We start from the raw sequence: 21,068 nt of genomic DNA, 5'->3' as shown, positions 1-21,068 counted from the left end.
GATTCTATGATGTGGTTTGTATCTATGCTTTCGAATGCTTCTTTGTGCAAAACTTTGAGAAGCGTTAGAGCTATTTTTTTTACACCTTTCATAATTTCTGATGCTCATTTGTGCAAGGCTCAGGGAAACGCAAGGCTATTACCCCAGCCTTCTTGGCCTCAAATGCAAAATTCCACCCAATTGCTGTGTTTGTGCAAACCTCAAAGCAGCACAGGGCTGTTTATTCCTCCTTTCTCGGGCAAAACAATTAAATAAATTACCCTCCATAGGGAAACAAAAAAGGAACAAGACGAAAAGCAGGCCGCACGGCAAACGGATGAAAGGAGATGGGTGATGAATCCCTAGGAGCAGAAAAAGGGATTCGCAGAAAACATTAAGCGCACCGGGTGCAGCAATTCCTGGCAAAGTGGCACATTCCTCTCCAGTGATAATGAGAATGCTGCAGAAACGGCATCATCAGCCTGCGGTGCCTAGGGACCCTCTCCAAGGCGCCAAATGGTCTCCGCTTTTGGAAAACAAGTGGCATTTGCTGACGTCGGAGATTTGGGTGGAAAGAGAGAGAAAGAGAGGGGTGATTTGAATGCAATATTCCTGCTTCTTGGCAGGGGGTTGGACTGGATGGCCCATGAGGTCTCTTCCAACTCTTTGATTCTATGATTCTAGAAGAGAGAAAGGGGCGAAGGGGGGAAACCAGCCTCAGAATATGGAAGGCAAGAGGCTCCTTCCATGGTGGTGGAGGCTTTTAAACAGAGGCTGGATGAATCAGAGAATCCTAGAGTTGGAAGAGACCTCCTGGGCCATCCAGTCCAACCCCATTCTGCCAAGTAGCAGGAAAACTGCATTCAAAGCACCCCTGACAGATGGCCATCCAGCCTCTGTTTAAAAGCTTCCAAAGAAGGAGCCTCCACCACACTCCAGGGCAGAGAGTTCCACTGCTGAACGGCTCTCACAGTCAGGAAGTTCTTCCTCATGTTCAGATGTAATCTCCTCTCTTGTAGTTTGAAGCCATTCCTCCATTGCGTCCTAGTCTCCAGGGAAGCAGAAAACAAGCTTGCTCCCTCCTCTCTGTGGCTTCCTCTCACATATTTATACATGGCCCTCATCATATCTCCTCTCAGCCTTCTCTTCTTCAGGCTAAACATGCCCAGCTCCTTAAGCTGCTCCTCATAGGGCTTGTTCTCCAGAACCTTGATCATTTGAGTCACCCTCCTTTGGACACATTCCAGCTTGTCAATATCTCTCTTCAATTGTGGGGCCCAGAATTGGACACAATATTCCAGGTGTGGTCTAACCAAGGCGGAATAGAGCATGGGGAGCATTACTTCCCTAGATCTAGACACTATGCTCCTCTTGATGCAGGACAAAATCCCATTGGCTCTTTTTGCCGCCACATCACATTGTTGGCTCATGTTCACCTTCCTGTCCACGAGGACTCCAAGATCTTTTTCCAACGTACTGTTCTTGAGCCACACATTATCATCCCCCATTCTGTCTCTTTGCATTTCGTTTTTCCTGCCTAAGTGGAGTCTCTTGCATTTGTCCCTGTTGAACTTCATTTTGTTAGTTTTGGCCCATCATCTCTCTCATCTGTAAAGATCATTTTGAATCCTGCTCCTGTCCTCTGGAGTATTGGCTATCCCTCCCAATTTGGTCCCGTATACAGACTTGATGATTGTGCCTTCTAGCCTTTCATCTAAGTCATTAATAAAGATCCCGAACAGGACCGGGCCGAGGAGGGAACCCTCCTGATGGCACTCCACTCGTCACTTCTTTCCAGGATGAAGAAGAAAGCCTTGGGGAGAATCAACCTCTGGGTTCATCCATTTAACCAATTCCAGATCCACCTCACCCTAGGTTTGCCTCGCCCACATTGGACTAGTTTCCTTGCCAGAAGGTCATGGGGGACCTTGTCAAAGAAAGCCTTCCTGAAATACAGGTATCTCCATCCACGGCATTCCCTGCATCTACCCAGCTTGTAACTCTATATAAAAAAAGAGCTTCTGGAGGGCCAAAGTTTGCCCATGTCTGTTACAGAGCCCTTCCTCCATTATTCTGGGGGCAGGAGGTTTAGCACAGCTGGTACATCATCAGCAATTGTAAGATCTATCGACCAGAAGGTTGCAAGTTCGAACCTCGGGTTGGCGTGAGCTGCCAAATGACACCCTAGTTCATTGTTTACCTAAGCAATTCGAAAACTGCTTTAGCTGTAATTAGAGAAATTGGGTACCGCTAGAAAGCGAGGGAGGTATTTTACGACACCATAAAGAAAGAAAATCAGAGAATGCTGGGCAACCAAAAGGAAAGAGGAAATCCTGATGGCTCTTCGTCAGATAGAATAGAGCAACAGCACCCTCTGGACTTGAGCCCAACCTTCCATGGCATCAAAAAAACAGCTGGAAACTAAATCGAAACAAACTACATCTTTCTGTTGTTTGTCTGTCTGTGTATTGTCTCTACAAAGCAGCACTGAATGTTTGCCAAGTATATGATCTGCCCTGAGTCCCCTTCGGAGTGAGATGGGTGGAATATAAATAAAGTGTTGTAGATTGCCATAGATGCAGGCAAAATGTCATTGTAAATCTTTTTCTGAATGAGCACGGGCTACATTATCATCAGCATATTGGAGTTCTATAACAGACATCGTAGATCTTCTTCTGAATGAGCACAGACTGTTATCATCAGCATATTGGAGTTCCATAACAGATGTTGTAGATCTCCTTCTGAATGAGCACAGACTACATTATCATCAGCATATTGGAGTTCTATAACAGTGAGATGGATGGAATATAAATAAAGTGTTGTAGATTGCCATAGATGCAGGCAAAATGTCATTGTAGATCTTCTTCTGAATGAGCACGGACTATATTATCATCAGCATATTAGAGTTCTATAACAGACGTCATAGATCTTCTTCTGAATGAGCACAGACTGTTATCATCAGCATATTGGGGTTCCATAACAGACGTTGTAGATCTCCTTCTGAATGAGCATGGACTACATTATCATCAGCATATTGGAGTTCTATAACAAACGCTGTAGATCTTCTGAATGAGCACATACAATGTTATCATCAGCATATTGGAGTTCTATAACAGACATTGTAGATCTTCTTCTGAATGAGCACGGACTACATTATCATCAGCATATTGGAGTTCTATAACAGATGCTGTAGATCTTCTGAATGAGCACATACAATGTTATCATCAGCATATTGGAGTTCTATAACAGACGCTGTAGATCTTCTGAATGAGCACATACAATGTTATCATTAGCATATTGGAGTTCTATAACAGACGTTGTAGGTCTTCTTCTCAATGAGCACACACTACAGAGACCTCACAACCTTTGAGACCTCACAACTACAGACACCTCACAACCTCTGAGGATGATTGCCATAGATGCAGGCGAAACGTCAGGAGAGATTGTTTCTAGAACATGGCCACATAGTCCGAAAAACCTACAGCAACCCAGAATGTTGACAGTTTGCAAACCTTGCTTGTGTTGTTGTTGCTTTCGATTGAACACTAGAGAAGGTTCCTGTGCCTTTAATAGTCAATGTTTCTTAAAGGCACAGGTGTTATTTCCAACCCCATTCCCCAAGATTGTCAACCTAGCACTCCCAATGTGGCCGGGATCGATTTCTTAAGTGCCTGGAGCTCCTTGGAGAGGAATTACGCAGACTGAGAGGATGGCTTGGAGCAAAAAGCTGAGCAATCAGGATTCGCACACATTACCCACCCTATGCTTTGTTTGTATTCTCTCTCTCTCTCTCCCATCTCATACCTCCATCTCAAAAAAAATTAAATTAAAAGGTGAAGCTCTCTAATAATAATTTTTAGGAATGCGCAATGTACAACAAGGTGGCCATCTTTCACTGCGGAAGATGCCAATGGTTTCTGTTGCCATGGAAACAGGACCCAGGGAAAAAACGGGTCTCGGGATGCCGAAGCAGCTTGTCTCGGGTCTCGGCTTTTGGGGTCTGCTCCCTCTTGAGCAGCAAACCATGTGCTTTATATAGAAATGGACCAATGATCCAAAGGGTACACCTGACAGGTATCGGCCTGATGACATCGCTTTCACTGCCACGTGTGAGTCTTGCACAATCACATTTCCATAACCATCTTGCTGATCTTGTGTGCTGACAAGCAATTTGCAACTTATGCCAACCTTAAGGCAAACTTATCATAGAAATTTCCACAGCTGAGAGAGTGTGACTCACTCCAAGGTAACCAAGTGGGCTTCCGTGGCCAAGCAATGAATCGAACCCAGGTCTCTAGGGTCAGGGGCGGCTCGTTCATTACGCGAAGTAAGCGGTCACAGAACACTTTTTTGCCAGGGGTGCAGAGGTGCCTCTGTAAATGCCCCTCGACCGCCACTTGTGGAGCGCCCCCTCAGCTCACAACAGCCCTAGCAGTCCGGGGGGAGCCTCGGCTTCCTTGCCTCACTGCCAGGTGATCCTCTTCCCAAAGGGGCCGGGCCCTTGAGCCTCGCCTAGCCCCTCTCGTTCCTGCTCCACCCGGCCACCAGGTGTGTGAGCAGAGCCGGCGCTCAATCGTTCTCTGAGTTCAATCTCTTCCCCATGACCTTTCCGATCCCCCGGCGCTCCACCCGCCTCCTCTCCTCTCCCCAATCCGCGGGTGGGCCAAGGGGTGGAGCCGCCGCGCCTGGCCCACTTTGGGTCCGGAGGCATGCCTGAAGACCCCAGCGTGCACACCAAAAGTCACCTCTTCTCCTGACTTTCTCTTCAGCCATTGGGACCAAGAGAGAGAGAGAGAGAGAGAGAGAGCCCCTCCGGCTGGAGGTATCTCCCACCTCCGCTCCCTCCTTTGTTTTTGCGCCTACCTTCAGGAAAGGTGGGCATCTCCACCTCTCTCTCTCTCTCTCTCTCTCTCTCTCTCTCTTGGTCCCAATGGCTGAGGAGAACGTCAGGAGAAGAGGTGACTTTTGGTGCACACGCCGGGGTCTTCAGGCACGCCTCCGGACCCAAAGCGGGCCAGGCAAGGGAGCAAGTGCGGCAAGTGTAGTTACTGAGATGTATAGTTCACCTACAATCAGAGAGCATTCTGAACTCCACCAATGATGGAATTGAACCAAATATGGCACACAGAACTCCCACGACAAACAGAAAATATATATCAATGATTGGTTGGGGGGGGGGAGGGGTGTGCTAAAATACTGTTTGCTTACCATTGAAAATTACCTAGGGCTGCCTCTGTCTAGGGTCATAGTCCAATGCTCAAAACACTGCAATCATGTATGCTGGGTCAAAAATGTAAGAGGAACAGTAGCAGTAACATCATCATTATTATCACCACCACCACCACCAACAACAACATTGCTACAACAACAACTTTGTTCCACCAAAAGCAACATCATCACAACAACAACATTGTCCCAACAACATTGTTGCAATCACAACATTGTTACAAAAACAACATTGTTCCAACAACAACATTATTCCAACAACAACATTGTTGCAACAACAACACTGTTCCAACAACAACATTGTAACAACAACATTGTTACTACTACAACTTATTCCAACAACATTGTTCCAATAACAACATTGTTCCAACAATAACATTGTTACTACTACAACATTGTTCCAACAACAACACTGTTACAACTACAACATTGTTACAACTACAAGAACATTGTTCCAACAACAATATTGTTCCAATAACAACATTGTTCCAACTACAACAGCATCATTACAACTACAACATTGTTCCAACAACTACAACATTTTTCCAGCAACAACAACACTGTTCCAACAACAATATTGTCCCAACAACAACACTGGTCCAATGACAACAACACTGTTCCAACGACAACAACATCGTTACAACAAAAACATTGATCCAACAACCACAACATTGTTCCATCTCAACAAAGTTTCTCAAAATCAAAGGAACTTAGTGCATCTATTACACTACTACAGCAAACTACAACTCCCAGGACTCCATAGCACTAATCCATGACAGTTCAAAGGAATACTGCAGTGTGGATACAGCCCTAAGTCTAGATGTATCCATATGGTAGCATTAATGCAGTCCAACACCACTTTGCCTAACTATGGAAACCTGGGAGATGTAGTTTTACAAGAGCTCCAGCCTTGTCTTTCCAAGGAGTGCAAACTACAACTCCCAGGACTCTATGACGAATAACGTGGTGTCAAAGTGTAGATGCCCCCTCTGATTCTGGAGAGCTGGGTTCGAATCCCTACTCAGTTGGAGAAACCCACTTGGGCAAGACACACTCTCTCGACCCGAAAGGAAGGCTAAACCCATTCTTGCAAAAGGAAAAGTGATCGAGGAGTCACCTTTGCACCAACAACAAGCTCTTTGTGAAGTTGCATTCATTAAAAGGCCATATAAAACCCAACAGGACCATTCAGCGCAACCATTAAAAACCCATCTCGGTCCATTTCTCAAAGCCAAATGGAATTGGAGAAAGCCGAGGGCCATCCGAGCTTCCCGATTAAATGACTGACCAACTTAAAAGCCATTGAGAATTCATTACAAGGCAATATAAAAGAAAACCAACAACTAAACGCTGAAAGTGTGTCTCATCTTTTAAAAAAATTGCACTGCCATATAATCCAGTTTCTGAATCCAGATTATCCACTTTGGATGGGATTATATGGCAGTGTAGACTCATACAATCAAAGCAGATAATCTAGATTCAGATATTGTTTTATATGGCGGTTGTTGTGCCCGCAGGTTCATTGGAACACGCAAGCCCCCTCACCACGACAAGGTGACAGTCCATCATCGCTATCATACTTCACCTTGTTGAAGGAATCCCACTGGAGCATTGCAGCGCACCCAAATACCTGGGAGTCACTCTGGACCGTGCTCTGACCTACAAGAAACACTGCCTGAACATCAAGCAAAAAGTGGGTGCCAGAAACAATATCATATGAAAGCTGACTGGCACAACCTGGGGATCACAACCAGACACAGTGAAGACATCTGCCCTTGCGTTGTGCTACTCTGCTGTTGAGTATGCATGCCCAGTATGGAACACATCTCACCACACTAAAACAGTAGATGTGGCTCTTAATGAGACATGCCGCATTATCACAGGGTGTCTGCGCCCCACACCACTGGAGAAATTACACTATTTATTTATTTATCGTGTCATCAGCAACCATTGTTTTACAATTCTAGCAGAGCAAAACAAACACAGAGATTAAAATGAAAAAGAAAAAAAAAGAAAAAAAACCACACAGATTTTGTAAATTTGGTATTTGGTTAAATGTCCTTTGACCAGTATCTGGCCACTTGGAGTGCCTCTGGGGTTGCCGCAAGAAGGTCCTCCATCGTGCATGTGGCAGGGCTCAGGGTGCATTGCAGCAGGTGGTCAGTGGTTTGTTCTTCTCCGCACTCGCATGCCGAGGATTCCACCCTGTAGCCCCATTTCTTAAGATTGGCTCTGCATCTCGTGGTGCCAGAGCGCAATCTGTTCAGCGCCTTCCAAGTCGCCCAGTCTTCTGAGTGCCCAGGGGGGAGTCTCTCATCTGGTATCACCCATGAATTGAGGTGCTGGGTTTGGGCCTGCCACTTTTGGACTCTCGCTTGCTGGGGTGTTCCAGAGAGTGTCTCTGTAGTTCTAAGAAAACTATGTCTTGATTTAAGTCGTTGACGTGCTGGCTGATACCCAAACAGGGGATGAGCTGGAGATGTCTCTGCCTTGGTCCTTTCACTATTGGCTGCTACTTCCCGGCGGATGTCAGGTGGTGCAATACCGGCTAAGCAGTGTAATTTCTCCAGTGGTGTGGGTCGCAGACACCCCGTGATAATGCGGCATGTCTCATTAAGAGCCACATCCACTGTTTTAGTGTGATGAGATGTGTTCCACACTGGGCATGCATACTCAGCAGCAGAGTAGCATAGCGCAAGGGCAGATGTCTTCACTGTGTCTGGTTGTGATCCCCAGGTTGTGCCAGTCAGCTTTCGTATGATGTTGTTTCTAGCGCCCACTTTTTGTTTGATGTTCAGGCAGTGCTTCTTGTAGGTCAGAGCACGGTCCAAAGTGACTCCCAGGTATTTGGGTGCGCTGCAATGCTCCAGTGGGATTCCTTCCCAGGTAATCCTCAGAGCTCGGGATGTTTGTCTGTTCTTAAGGTGAAAGGCGCATGTCTGTGTTTTAGATGGATTAGGGATCAGATGGTTTTCCCTGTAATAGGCAGTAAGAGCACCTAGAGCTTCGGAGAGCTTCTGTTCTACCATCTCAAAGCTCCCTGCTTGAGCAGTAATGGCACGATCGTCAGCATAGATGAAACTCTCTGTCCCTTCTGGCAGTGGCTGGTCATTTGTGTAGATGTTGAACATGGATGGAGCAAGCACGCTTCCCTGAGGCAGGCCGTTCTTCTGTTTCCGCCATCTGCTTCTCTGGCCCTGGAACTCAACAAAAAAGCTCCTGTTTTGTAGCAGGTTTCCTATCAGGCGGGTGAGGTGGTAGTCCTTTGTGATATTATACATTTTTCTCAGGAGGAGGCGGTGGTTCACAGTATCATAGGCTGCTGACAAGTCTATGAAGACAGCTCCTGTGATCTGCTGCCTTTCAAAGCCATCTTCTATGTGCTGGGTCAGGTTCAGCACTTGCGATGTGCAGCTTTTGCCTTTTCTGAAGCCAGCTTGCTGTGGGATCAGACAGGGGTCTATATTTTCCATAATTCTATGCAAAATAAGTCTCTCCAGAACTTTGTAGAGGTGGCACAACAGGGAGATTGGTCTGTAGCTTTTTGGGTCATTACGGTCTTTGCCTGGCTTCAAGATGGCGATGACTCTTGCTTTCCTCCAGATTTTGGGGATCTGACAGGATGCAGTGCAGTTGTTCATCAGCTCCAGCAGCCAGCGCCTTGCTTTTGGACCAAAGTTCTTGATTTGTTCCATCCGTAGATCATCCAAGCCAGCTGCTTTGCCATTCTTACATTTGTTGAGAGCCATGTCCAATTCAGTAGATGTAAAGGGTTCATGGAGGTTGTTGTTCTCAATCTCTGGTTGTCTGGCTATTGGTTTCTTTCCTACTTTGGTGGCAAGGTTGGGTTTCCCATTCTTCAAGAGTTGGTGTGCTATCTGATCTGCCTTTATGTTGGCATGGGTATTAGTTTGTGAGGGATCGTTGCTCAGCCGTCTCAGCAGCCTCCACGCCTTCTGGCTGCTCCTGCCCATGTCGACCTCTGTGATCAACTTGATCCACTGTTCTTTCTAGAATAGAAAGAAATTACACTGCTTAGCCGGTATTGCACCACCTGACATCCGCCGGGAAGTAGCAGCCAATAGTGAAAGGACCAAGGCAGAGACATCTCCAGCTCATCCCTTGTTTGGGTATCAGCCAGCACGTCAACGACTTAAATCTAGACATAGTTTTCTAAGATCTACAGAGACACTCGTTGGAACACCTCAGCAAGCGAGAGTCCAAATGTGGCAGGCTCAAACCCAGAACCTCAACCAATGGCTGATACCAAATGAGAGACTCCCCCCTGGGCACACAGAGGACTGGGCGACTTGGAAGGCGCTGAACAGACTGTGCTCTGGCACCACGAGGTGCAGAGCCAACCTTCAGAAATGGGGCTACAAAGTAAAATCCTCGACATGCGAGTGCGGAGAAGAGCAAACCACTGACCACCTGCTGCAATGCAACCTGACCCTTGCTACATGCACAATGGAGGACCTTCTTGCAGCAGCACCAGAAGCACTCCAAGTGGCCAGCTACTGGTCAAAGGACATTTAACCAACTACCAAACTCACAAGTTTTGTATTTTGTCTGTTTGTTTGCTTTGTTCTGTTAGAACTGTAATATAATGGACTGGTTGCTCTGACACGACAAATAAACAAATAAATACCTTGTTGACGGGAAGCTTCCAAAGTTTAAATCATTTTTCGGACAGATGGCAAGCTATTTAACCTCAGCAGACTGAAAGCTACAACCAAGGTCACAACAACATCTGTTATAGAAGTCCAGTATGCTGATGACAATGTCGTCTGTGCACATTCAGAAGAAGACCTACAAGCCACTCTAAACACCTTCACAGACGCATACGAGAAGCTCAGCCTGTCATTAAACATCGAGAAAACCAAAGTGCTCTTCCAGCAGTCACCAGCCAATCCCTCTCCAATGCTAGAAATACAGCTTAATGGTGTCACATTAGAAAATATTGACCATTTCCGCTCCCTTGGCAGCCACCTCTCCACCAAAGTCAACATCAACACTGAAATACAACACTATCTGAGCTCTGCGAGTGCAGCATTTTTCTGAATGAAGCCGAGAGTGTTTGAGGACCGGGACATTCGTAGGGAGACCAAGAATCCTAGAATCAAAGAGTTGGAGGAGACCTCCTGGGCCATCATCCAGTCCAACCCCATTCTGCCAAGAAGCAGGAATATTGCATTCAAATCACCCCTGACAGATGGCCATCCAGCCTCTGTTTAAAAGCTTCCAAAGAAGGAGCCTCCACCACACTCCGGGGCAGAGAGTTCCACTGCTGAACGGCTCTCACAGTCATAGAGAGGTGCTTGTTTATAAGGCTATTATCCTCCCAACCCTGCTATATGCCTGTGAGACATGGACTGTCTACAGATGTCACATGCAACTCCTGGAACGATTTCATCAGCGCTGCCTCTGGAAAATCCTGCAAATCTCTTGGGAAGACAGGTGACAGGTGGACAAATGTCATCTGTTGGAAGAAGCAAAGACCACCAGCATTGAAGCGATGGTCCTCCGCCATCAACTCCACTGGACCGGACACGTTGTCCGGATGCCCGACCACTGTCTCCCAAAGCAGTTGCTCTACTCCGAACTCAAGAATGGAAAACAGAATGTTGGTGGACAGGAAAAGAGATTGAAAGATGGGCTCAAAGCCAACCTTAAAAACTTTGGCATAGACACGGAGAACTGGGAAGCCCTGGCCCTTGAGTGCTTCAGCTGGAAGTCAGCTGTGACCAGCAGTGCTGTAGAATTTGAAGAGGCATGAATGGAGGGCGAAAGAGAGAAACGTGCCAAGAGGAAGGTGCATCAAGCCAACCCCAACCGGGACCGCCTTCCACTTGGAAACCGATGCCCTCACTGTGGGAGAAGATGCAAATCAAGAGTAGGGCTCCACAGTCACCTACGGACCCACCGCCAGGACACTGACCTTGAAGGACCATCATCCTCGGACTACGAGGGATTGCCTAAGTATAAGCCTTTGGAATTAATGCAGTTAGATGTTGCCTCGATGTTTTGGAATCCTGGGAGTTGTAGTTTGATACGCTCTTCCGCGGGGAGGGCAAAACTACAACTCCCAGGGTTACGTAGCATTGAGCTGCTTTCAAACTGCATTCATTCTATTATTATTATTATTATTTACTTTGCTTGTATACCGCAGTTTCTCAGCCCGTAGGCGACTCAACGCGGTTCACAGCATAGCAAAAACAATCATAACACAATAGCAGAACGACATGGTTTTCTCAAACTACAAGAGAGGAGATTCCATCTGAACATTAGGAAGAACTTCCTGACTGTGAGAGCCGTTCAGCAATGGAACTCTCTGCCCCGGAGTGTGGTGGAGGCTCCTTCTTTGGAAGCTTTTAAGCAGAGGCTGGATGGCCATTTGTCAGGGGTGATTTGAATGCAATATTCCTGCTTCTTGGCAGAATGGGGTTGGACTGGATGGCCCATGAGGTCTCTTCCAACTCTTTGATTCTATGATTCTATGATTCAGATACACGCAAGTTAATTTCGAGGCTGTTTTCCCCTAAGGCTTGATCCATTTCCCCAGGGTTTGCTTTGTGCAAGCGGCTGGTGCTCTTTTCTGTTGGTTAATTACAGGATATAATTTGTAAACAAACCATCGGACTTGCAAATAAACACACACACACATCTATATTCCAAATCCCAAAGGTCCCAGTGCACCAAAAGCCTCATCCCACTTTCACCTCTGAGTAAACAATGCAGAACCTCTTTGAAATGCCAAAGGCCCAGCTGGGTTTTTCCATACTTATATCTTATACTAAATGAATGCCAAAAAGCCACCTTTTGCAACCTTTCTGGCCTTGATCCTTCCATGTCGCCCAGTCTTCTGTGTGCCCAGGGGGGAGTCTCTCATTTGATATCAGCCATTGGTTGAGATTCTGGGTTTGAGCCTGCCACTTTTGGACTCTCGCTTGCTGAGGTGTTCCAGCGAGTGTCTCTGTAGATCTTAGAAAACTATTTCTTGATTTAAGTCGTTGACGGGCTGGCTGATACCCAAACAAGGGATGAGCTGGAGATGTCTCTGCTTTGGTCCTTTCACTATTGGCTGCCACTTCCCGGTGGATGTCAGGTGGTGCAATCCCGGCTAGACAGTATAATTTCTCCAGTGGTGTAGGGCACAGACACCACGTGATAATGTGGCATGTCTCATTAAGAGCCACATCCACTGTTTTAGCGTGGTGAGATGTGTTCCACACTGGGCATGCATACTCAGCAGCAGAGTAGCAATGCGCAAGGGCAAATGTCTTCACTGTGTCTGGTTGTGATCCCCTGGGGAGCTGCGGGTGACCATGGCCAATAGGGAGCTCTGGCCATCCCAGAGGAGGTGCTGGAGGTAACGAAGAGTTGGAAGTGACTGAACGAATAAACAACAAACATATAGATAAACAAAGGACTATTAAAATACATATATTAAAAGACAACAACGACTAAAACGTCAATAGTAATAAAATGTGGATTTAAAATTCATAGTTGACTGGGTAATAATAATGATTTGTGAGCTGGTGCCATTCCTGGTCTCCAAATGGAGTGTAGAACAGCAATGAGACCATTAACCTTGTTAAGAGCACGGACAAGCCATGTGCAAACACTTCCGATAATAATCAATGCCATTCCCAGGCCTTGCCATTCATGAGAGCAGGACGAGCGCCGCTGGAGTGACCGCATTAAAGAAAAAGTCATTACCGTTTGTTGACCCAGCAAATGAGCCGCATGCTGTAAAATTACAATTGCTGTTGCTAATCCTGCTGCAAATCAATTGAGAGACCACAATGTTGCCAATACTGTTGAATATATATCTGCCTCTCACAAACAAGTGCAATCAATATATTCCCCCCCCCCCAAAAAAAATTAAAGCATCTGTTGTTGTTGTTGTTGTTGTTAACTGCTGCCAGGTCAACTCCAAGATTTTTTTTGTATCAGGAGCGACTTGAGAAACTGCAAGTAACTTCTGATGTGAGATAATTGGCCGTCTGCAAGGACGTTGGCCAGGGGACACCCGGATATTTTGATGTTTTACCACCCTTGTGGGAGGCTTCTCTCATGTCCCATTGTTTGCACCGGTTATATTGCTTCCTCAGCACAATTGCTTGGCTCCACCTCTTCCTGGAGGAGGGCAGAGCTTTTCCTTTTCCATTCTACCATCAAACTTTCTATCAGATAGACGTGAGAAAGAGATTTGGCTCTAAAGCCCTTAATTAAGTTACCTCTCATCACCAATTCTAAGGCTTTTACCCTTGGGACTCATACTTAGAATCATAGAATCCAAGAGTTGGAAGAGACCTCACGGGCCATCCAGTCCAACCCCCTGCCAAGAAGCAGGAATATTGCACTCAAATCACCCCTGACAGATGGCCATCCAGCCTCTGTTTAAAAGCTTCCAAAGAAGGAGCCTCCACCACACTCTGGGGCAGAGAGTTCCAATGCTGAATGGCTTTCACAGTCAGGAAGTTCTTCCTCATGTTCAGATGAAATCTCCTCTCTTGTAGTTTGAAGCCATTGTTCCACGTCCTAGTCTCCAAGGAAGCAAAAAACGAGCTTCCTCCCTCCTCCCTGTGGCTTCCTCTCACATATTTACACATGGCTATCATATCTCCTCTCAGCCTTCTCTTCTTCAGGCTAAACATGCCCAGTTCCCTAAGCCGCTCCTCATAGGGCTTGTTCTCCAGACCCTTGATCATTTTAGTCGCCCTCCTCTGGACACATTCCAGCTTGTCAATCTCTCTCTTGAATTGTGGTGCCCAGAATTGGACACAATATTCCAGATGTGGTCTAACCAAAGCAGAATAGAGCATGGGGAGCATTACTTCCTTAGATCTAGACACTATGCTCCTATTGATGCAGGCCAAAACCCCATTGGCTTTTTTTGCCGCCACATCACATTGTTAGCTCATGTTTAACTTGTTGTCCACGAGGATTCAAAGATCTTTTTCACACGTACTGCTCTCGAGCCAGGCATTGTCCCCCATTCTGTATCTTTGCATTTCATTTTTTCTGCCAAAGTGGAGTATCTTGCATTTGTCCCTGTTGAACTTCATTTTGTTAGTTTTGACCCATCATCTCTCTTTCTGCTCCGAGATGCAGAAAGGCATCTATACTAAAGAATCAATACAGTTTGAAACCACTTTAGCTGCCATGGCTTCAAGATATGGAATCCTATAAGTTGCCACTGGGGCCTCCCCAAACCACAGCTCCAAGGACTCCATAGTCTTGAAGTGGTGCCAAATTGCATTCGTTCTGCAGTGCAGATGAACGCAAAGATCCTGGGTTCAATTTGACTTCCCTCCCAATAAAGGGAAGCTACGGAGAGGCTGCGAATGTTCAGAGGGATAGCCAATACTCCAGAGGACAGGAGTAGGATTCAAAACGATCTTGACAGATTAGAGAGATGATGAGTCAAAACTAACAAAATGAAGTTCAACAGGGACAAATGCAAGAGACTCCACTTTGGCAGGAAAAACAAAATGCAAAGATACAAAATGGGGGACAATGATGCCTGGTTGGAGAGCAGTATGTGTGAAAAAGATCTTGGAGTCCTCGTGGACAACAAGTTAAACATGAGCCAGGAATGTGATGTGGCAGCAAAAAAAGCCAATGGGATTTTGGCCTGCATCAATAGGAGCATAGTGTCTAGGTCCAGGGATGTCATGCTCCCCATGCTCTATTCTGCCTTGGTTAGACCACACCTGGAATATTGTGTCCAATTCTGGGCACCACAATTCAAGAGAGATATTGACAAGCTGGAATGTGTCCAGAGGAGGGCGACTAAAATGATCAAGGATCTGGAGAACAAGCCCTATGAGGAGCGGCTTAAGGAGCTGGGCATGTTAAGCCTGAAGAAGAGGAGATATGATAGCCATGTATAAATATGTGAGAGGAAGCCACAGGGAGGAGGAGGGAGCAAGCTTGTTTTCTGCTTCTCTGGAGACTAGGACACAAAACAATGGCTCCAAACTACAAGAGAGGAGATTCCATCTGAACACAAGAAAGAACTTGAGAGCCGTTCAGCAGTGGAACTCTCTGCCCCTTGTGGAGTGTGGTGGAGGCTCCTTCTTTGGAAGCTTTTAAACAGAGGCTGGATGGCCATCTGTCATGGGTGATTTGAATGCAATATTCCTGCTTCTTGGCTGAATGGGGTTGGACTGGATGAAGGCCCAGGAGGTCTCTTTCAACTCTTTGATTCTATGATTCTATGATTCTATGAATACAGTTTGAAACCACTTTAGCTGCCATGGCTCCATCATATGGAATCCTATAAGTTGCCACTGGGGCCTCCCCAAACCACAGCTCCAAGGACTCCACAGCCTTGAAGCGGTGCCAAACTGCATTCGTTCTGCAGTGCAGACGCACGCAAAGATCCTGGGTTCAATTTGACTTTTTTCCCAATAAAGGGAAGCCACGGAGATGCCATGAACATTCAAGGTTATCCCCAGAACAAAAGCTGGAGGAAAATGGCACTGGGCTTCCTGCCTGCCTGCCTTTCCTCCTCCAGCAGTTGTTTATCTCCGTTTCCCTGAAATCTCATTTAAAGGCTAATTTTCCCTTCCCTTCCCATCCCTTGGGAAATTAGGCGGCGGCGGCTGCCGAAGGAAAGAAAGCAGAGATGCCAAAGAAGGGGCGAAGAGCAGAAAGGCCAATTCGTCATCTTGGATCCGAGTCGCAGGAAGGGCTCTTTGCCATCGAGTGGGGCTCCACTCATGGCACCTCTATGGGGTTGTGAGTCTTGCCACAACAAAGCTGGATTGGCAAATTTCTTCATCTCCTACACCCCCTTCTGAATAATCCTAAAAGGCACATTTCTGGGCTTTTCTTAACCTTTCTGGTAATCATGTTATTTGTTTCTATAGCCACCATTTCCCCCAAAATTTTGTACTATATTGCAGGACTACCAAACATGGAAAAAAGAACCTTTCTGCACCTCCAGCATTTCCGTTCACAAGTTTGCTCTATTTTGGCCATTCACTCTGGGGTTACAGAGCTTCTGTAAAACATTTTTTTCCCTCTAATCGAACCAGCTATCAAAAATCTAAACCCCCTTTTCCAGAAATGTTACCAATCCTCCAAATCAGTATTTCTTCCTAAATCTTTAGCCTGTTGTATGTCAGCATCCTCTCACCCAACCTTTTGAACTTGTATGCAGAACACATCATGCGAGGATGTGCGGGGCTTGAGGAATGCAAAGCTGGGGTGAAAATGGCTGGAAGAAACATTAACAACCTCAGATATGCAGATGACACCACTCTGATGGCCGAAAGCGAGGAGGAGCTGAGGAGCCTTCTAATCAAGGTGAAAGAAGAAAGCGCAAAAGCCGGGTTGCAGCTAAACATCAAAAAAACCAAGATGATGGCAACAAGAATGATTGACAACTGGAAAATAGAGGGAGAAAACGTGGAGGCCGTGACAGGGTTTGTATTTCTAGGCGCAAAGATGAGTGCAGATGCAGACTGTGGCCAGGAAATCAGGAGATGCTTCCTTCTTGGGAGGAGAGCAAGGTCCAGTCTCGATAAAATCCATCCTCCAGGAAAGAAAGCCCGGCTGCTCACTGGAGGGAAGGAGACTAGAGACAAAGTGGAAGTCCTTTGGCCACATCCTGAGGAGACAGCAAAGCCTAGAGAAGGGAATGATGCTGGGGAAAGTGGAAGGTAAAAGGAAGAGGGGCCGACCAAGGGCAAGAGGGATGGATGGCATCCTTGAAGTGACTGGACTGACCTTGAAGGAGCTGGGGGTGGTGACGGCCGACAGGGAGCTCTGGTGTGGGCTGGTCCATGAGGTCACGACAACATGTCAGCCTGTTCAGCCTGTGAATGTTGGTGGGCAGGAAAAGAGATTGAAAGATGAGCTCAAAGCCAACCTTACAAACTCTGGCATAGACACTGAGAACTGGGAAGCCCTGGCCCTTGAGTGCTCCAGTTGGAGGTCAGCTGTGAAAAGCAGTGCTGTAGAATTTGAAGAATTTGAAGAGGCATGAATAGAGGGTGAAAGAGAGAAATGTGCCAAAAGGAAGGCACGTCAAGCCAACCCCGACCAGGACCACCTTCCTCCAGTCACCTATGGGCCCACTGCCAGGGGACACATTCCAGCTTGTCAATATGCTGGAGGAGAATTCTGAGAGTGCCTTGGACCACCAGAAGATCCGGCCAGTCCATCCTCCAGGAAGTAAAGCCCGGCTGCTCACTGGAGGGAAGGAGATTAGAGGCAAAGATGAAGTCTTTTGGCCACATCATGAGAAGACAGGGAAGCTGGGAGAAGAGAATGATGCTAAGGACAATGAAGGAAAAAATCAAGAGGGGGCATCCAAAGGCAAGGTGGGTAGGTGGTATCCTTGAAGGGACTGGCTTGACTCTTAAGAAGACCCCGGGGGTGGTGACGGATAACAGGGAACTCTGGCCTGGGCTGGTCCAGGAGGTCACCAAGAGTCAGAAGCAACTGAACGAATAAACAAGAACTCTAAGGATTCTGAAATCATCCAGCGCCTGGGATTCTTTGGTAGTCGTCTCCCATCCAAATCAAAACCAGGACTGACCCTGCTTAGCTTCCAAGATGAGACAGGATCTGGTGCCTTTGGGGTGTTTATTTAGCCCTGAAGGTTTGTTTGAAGGATTGGGAAAAAATGCTATTTGCTTTCTTGTGGGCAAGAAACACACTGACTTTCATGCCTGGGCCCCTCCCCTTCCCCTGGTAATCAGGAGACCCCCCCCCCTATATATAAAGTAAAGCCTTTCCCGGCAGGAGAAAGCTCAGGAGAGGGAGCGTTTTGCCAGCTTGCTTTGCCTTTTGTATAATTAATAGAGGTGAGGAATCCGGAAGCGAGCTTTCTTGCGCAGACGGAAGATAATATAAGGCCTGTCAATGTTTGGCAGGTGAAAATAGCAGCCGAATACATACATGCATTAGGAAGACTCACAGGCAGCCAAAGCAAAGCACTGGGTTTCTATACGTCTAAGACTGTACAAACCGAGGGTGCACCTACAACTGTGGGATTGAATGCATTTTGAAACTGCTTTAACTGCTGTGGTTCAATGCTATGGAATCGTGGGGGTCATAGTTTTGCAAGGTCTTTCGCCTCCTCTGCCAAAGGATGCTGGGGCCTCACGAAACTACAAATCCCAGGACTCTATAGCATTGCACCTTGACAACTAAAGTCATGTTGAACTGCAGTATAGGTGCACCTAGGCCCTGTCTACACTGTCATATAACACAGTTTCAAAGTGTAGCTTATTTATTTATTTATTTACAGCATTTCTACCCCACCTCCTCAACCCCCAAAGCGGGACCCAGAGCGGCTAACATAGGCAGCAATTCGATGCCACAATCACAATAGCATCAATATAAAAGCATAAATACATAAAGGTTAAAAACAATAGCAATTAATTATATAATCACATATCCATTTCCAATTATCATAACAATCATCAGGTCCAGTTCATGTTCAAGTGCTGCTGCGCCCACTAGCCAAAGGCCTGGTTCCACAACCACAATTTTAATTTTTTTCTGAAGGAAAGGAAGAAGGACACAGATCTAATCTTGCTGGGGAGCGTATTCCACAAGCGGGGGGGTCACCACCGAAAAGACCCTGTCCCTCATCCCCACCAGACGCATTTGCGAGGCCTATGGGACTGAAAACAGGGCCTCCCCAGCAGACCTTGGACCACGAGGTGGAACGTAGAGGGAGATACGTTCAGATAAGTATGCTGGGCCGGAACCGTATAGGGCTTTACAGGCCAAGACAAGTTTAACTGACAGAACCATCTCTTGGCCTAAGAGAATGCTATGAATCTGTGAGGTTTCCACAAGTCGACTTGAAGAGTCCTTGAGGGCACATAAACCGAACAAGACCCCACCTACACTGCCGTATTGTGCAGTTTCAGAATGGAGTTTAACTGCATAGAACTGCATGAAATGGCAGTGTAAAGGGGTTATGGTTTTAACCTGAATTGTTTTAACCAGGCTGTGGTGCAGCTAGTTAGTAGCCAGCTGCATTAAGTCACTTCTGATCAAGAGGTCATGAGTTCGAAGCCAGCCTGGGTTGGAGTGAGTTCCCGACCATTAATAGTCCAGCTTGCTGTTTACATATGAAGCCCGAAAGACAGTTGCATTTAGGTACCGCTTTATGCGGGGAGGCTAATTTACCATAACACCATAAAACCTTCTAGCAGCATGCGCAAGAATGAGGAAGTACTCCATCAAAGGACTCGGTGTCACAAGCAGACAGTGAAGCATCAGCTCCCCCTGTGGCCAGAATTGAGCATACCCTCATGAAGCTGGAAAAGCTGGAATGCTAAATTGCCTCTAAATTGCTAAATTGCTAAATTGCCTCTGTGTTTGTCTATATATATGTTGTATGTCTAATTAGCATTGAATGTTTGCCATGTATATGGGCCCTGAGTCCCATGCGGGGTGAGAAGAGCAGAATAGAAATACTGTAAATAAATAAAATAAATAATACTCTCGTGATTCTACAGCATAGAACCACAGCAGTTCAGGTGGTGTAAAATTGCATTCATCTGAGGAAGAAAAAAGGACTATGGGAATTAAAAAGGAGAGAAGAGCTAAGGATACAAGACTGGTTTCAGTATTACCAGCTTCAGGATATCCTCCTGGGACGCCTCGCGAGAATGGGTCTTGGGGGTACTGCTTTGCAGTGGCTCCAGTCCTTCCTCGAGGGTCGATCCCAGAAGGTGTTGCTAGGGGACTCCTGCTCGACCCCACGGCCATTGTACTATGGAGTCCCGCAGGGCTCAATACTGTCCCCTATGTTGTTTAACATCTACATGAAGCCGCTGGGAGAGATCATCAGGAGTTTCGGAGTGCGATGTCATCTGTACGCGGATGATGTCCAACTCTGTCACTCCTTCCCACCTGCTACTAAGGAGGCTGTCCAGGTCCTGAACCGGTGCTTGGCCGCTGTGACGGTCTGGATGAGGGACAACAGATTGAAACTTAATCCAAACAAGACAGAGGTACTCCTGGTCAGTCAAAAGGCCGAACAGGACATAGGGTGACAGCCTGTGCTGGACGGGGTCGTACTCCCCCTGAAGACGCAGGTTTGCAGTTTGGGAATTCTCCTAGATTCATCACTGAGCCTGGAGCCCCAGGTTTCAGCGGTGGTCAGGGGAGCTTTTGCACAATTAAAACTTGTGTGCCAGCTGCACCCGTACCTTGGGAAGTCTGACTTGGCCACAGTGGTCCACGCTCTGGTTACATCCTGTTTAGATTACTGCAACGCTCTCTATGAGGGGTTGCCTATAAAGACTGCCCGGAAGCTCCAACTAGTCCAACGAGTGGCAGCCAGACTACTAACAGGAGCAGGGTACAGGGAGCATACTACTCCTCTGTTACACCAGCTCCACTGGCTGCCAATTAACTTCCAAGCACAATTCAAAGTGCTGGTGTTAACCTATAAAGCCCTAAACGACTCCGGCCCAGTTTACCTGTCCGAACGTATTCTCCCCTATGAACCATCTAGGTTGTTAAGATCGTCTGGAGGGGCCCTGCTCTCGGTCCCACCGGCCTCTCAGGCGCGTCTGGTGGGGACGAGGGACAAGGCCTTCTCGGTGGTGGCCCCTCGACTCTGGAACTCTCTCCCACTGGAGATCAGAACTGCCCCCTCCATTCTGTCATTCAGAAAACGGGTGAAAACCTGACTATGGGGTTTGGCTTTCGACGAGTGAATCAATATTTCTGTGATCGGATAGATGACGACGAATGATAGACAACGAATTAACTATGACGACTGACCATTGTTATTATGGGATTGCATTTTGCTGTTATAACGTTTTAATTGAATGTGTCATATGATGTTTTTAATGATTGTTTTGTGATTTTATTGC

The 21,068-nt window shown here is 46.7% G+C and overlaps 1 protein-coding gene across 2 annotated transcripts in view; it reads right to left on the bottom strand.

The window, feature by feature from the left end:
* The window catches only part of ARRB1 (arrestin beta 1), a 171,807-nt gene that overhangs the window by 98,401 nt on the left and 52,338 nt on the right, over positions 1–21,068 (bottom strand). The window lies entirely within an intron of this gene.

Source organism: Anolis sagrei, chromosome 3 (assembly GCF_037176765.1).
Source record: "Anolis sagrei isolate rAnoSag1 chromosome 3, rAnoSag1.mat, whole genome shotgun sequence".
NCBI lineage: Eukaryota > Metazoa > Chordata > Lepidosauria > Squamata > Dactyloidae > Anolis > Anolis sagrei.
Note: the sequence above shows the minus strand (reverse complement) of the source record. Positions and strands in the feature narration are given on the sequence as shown.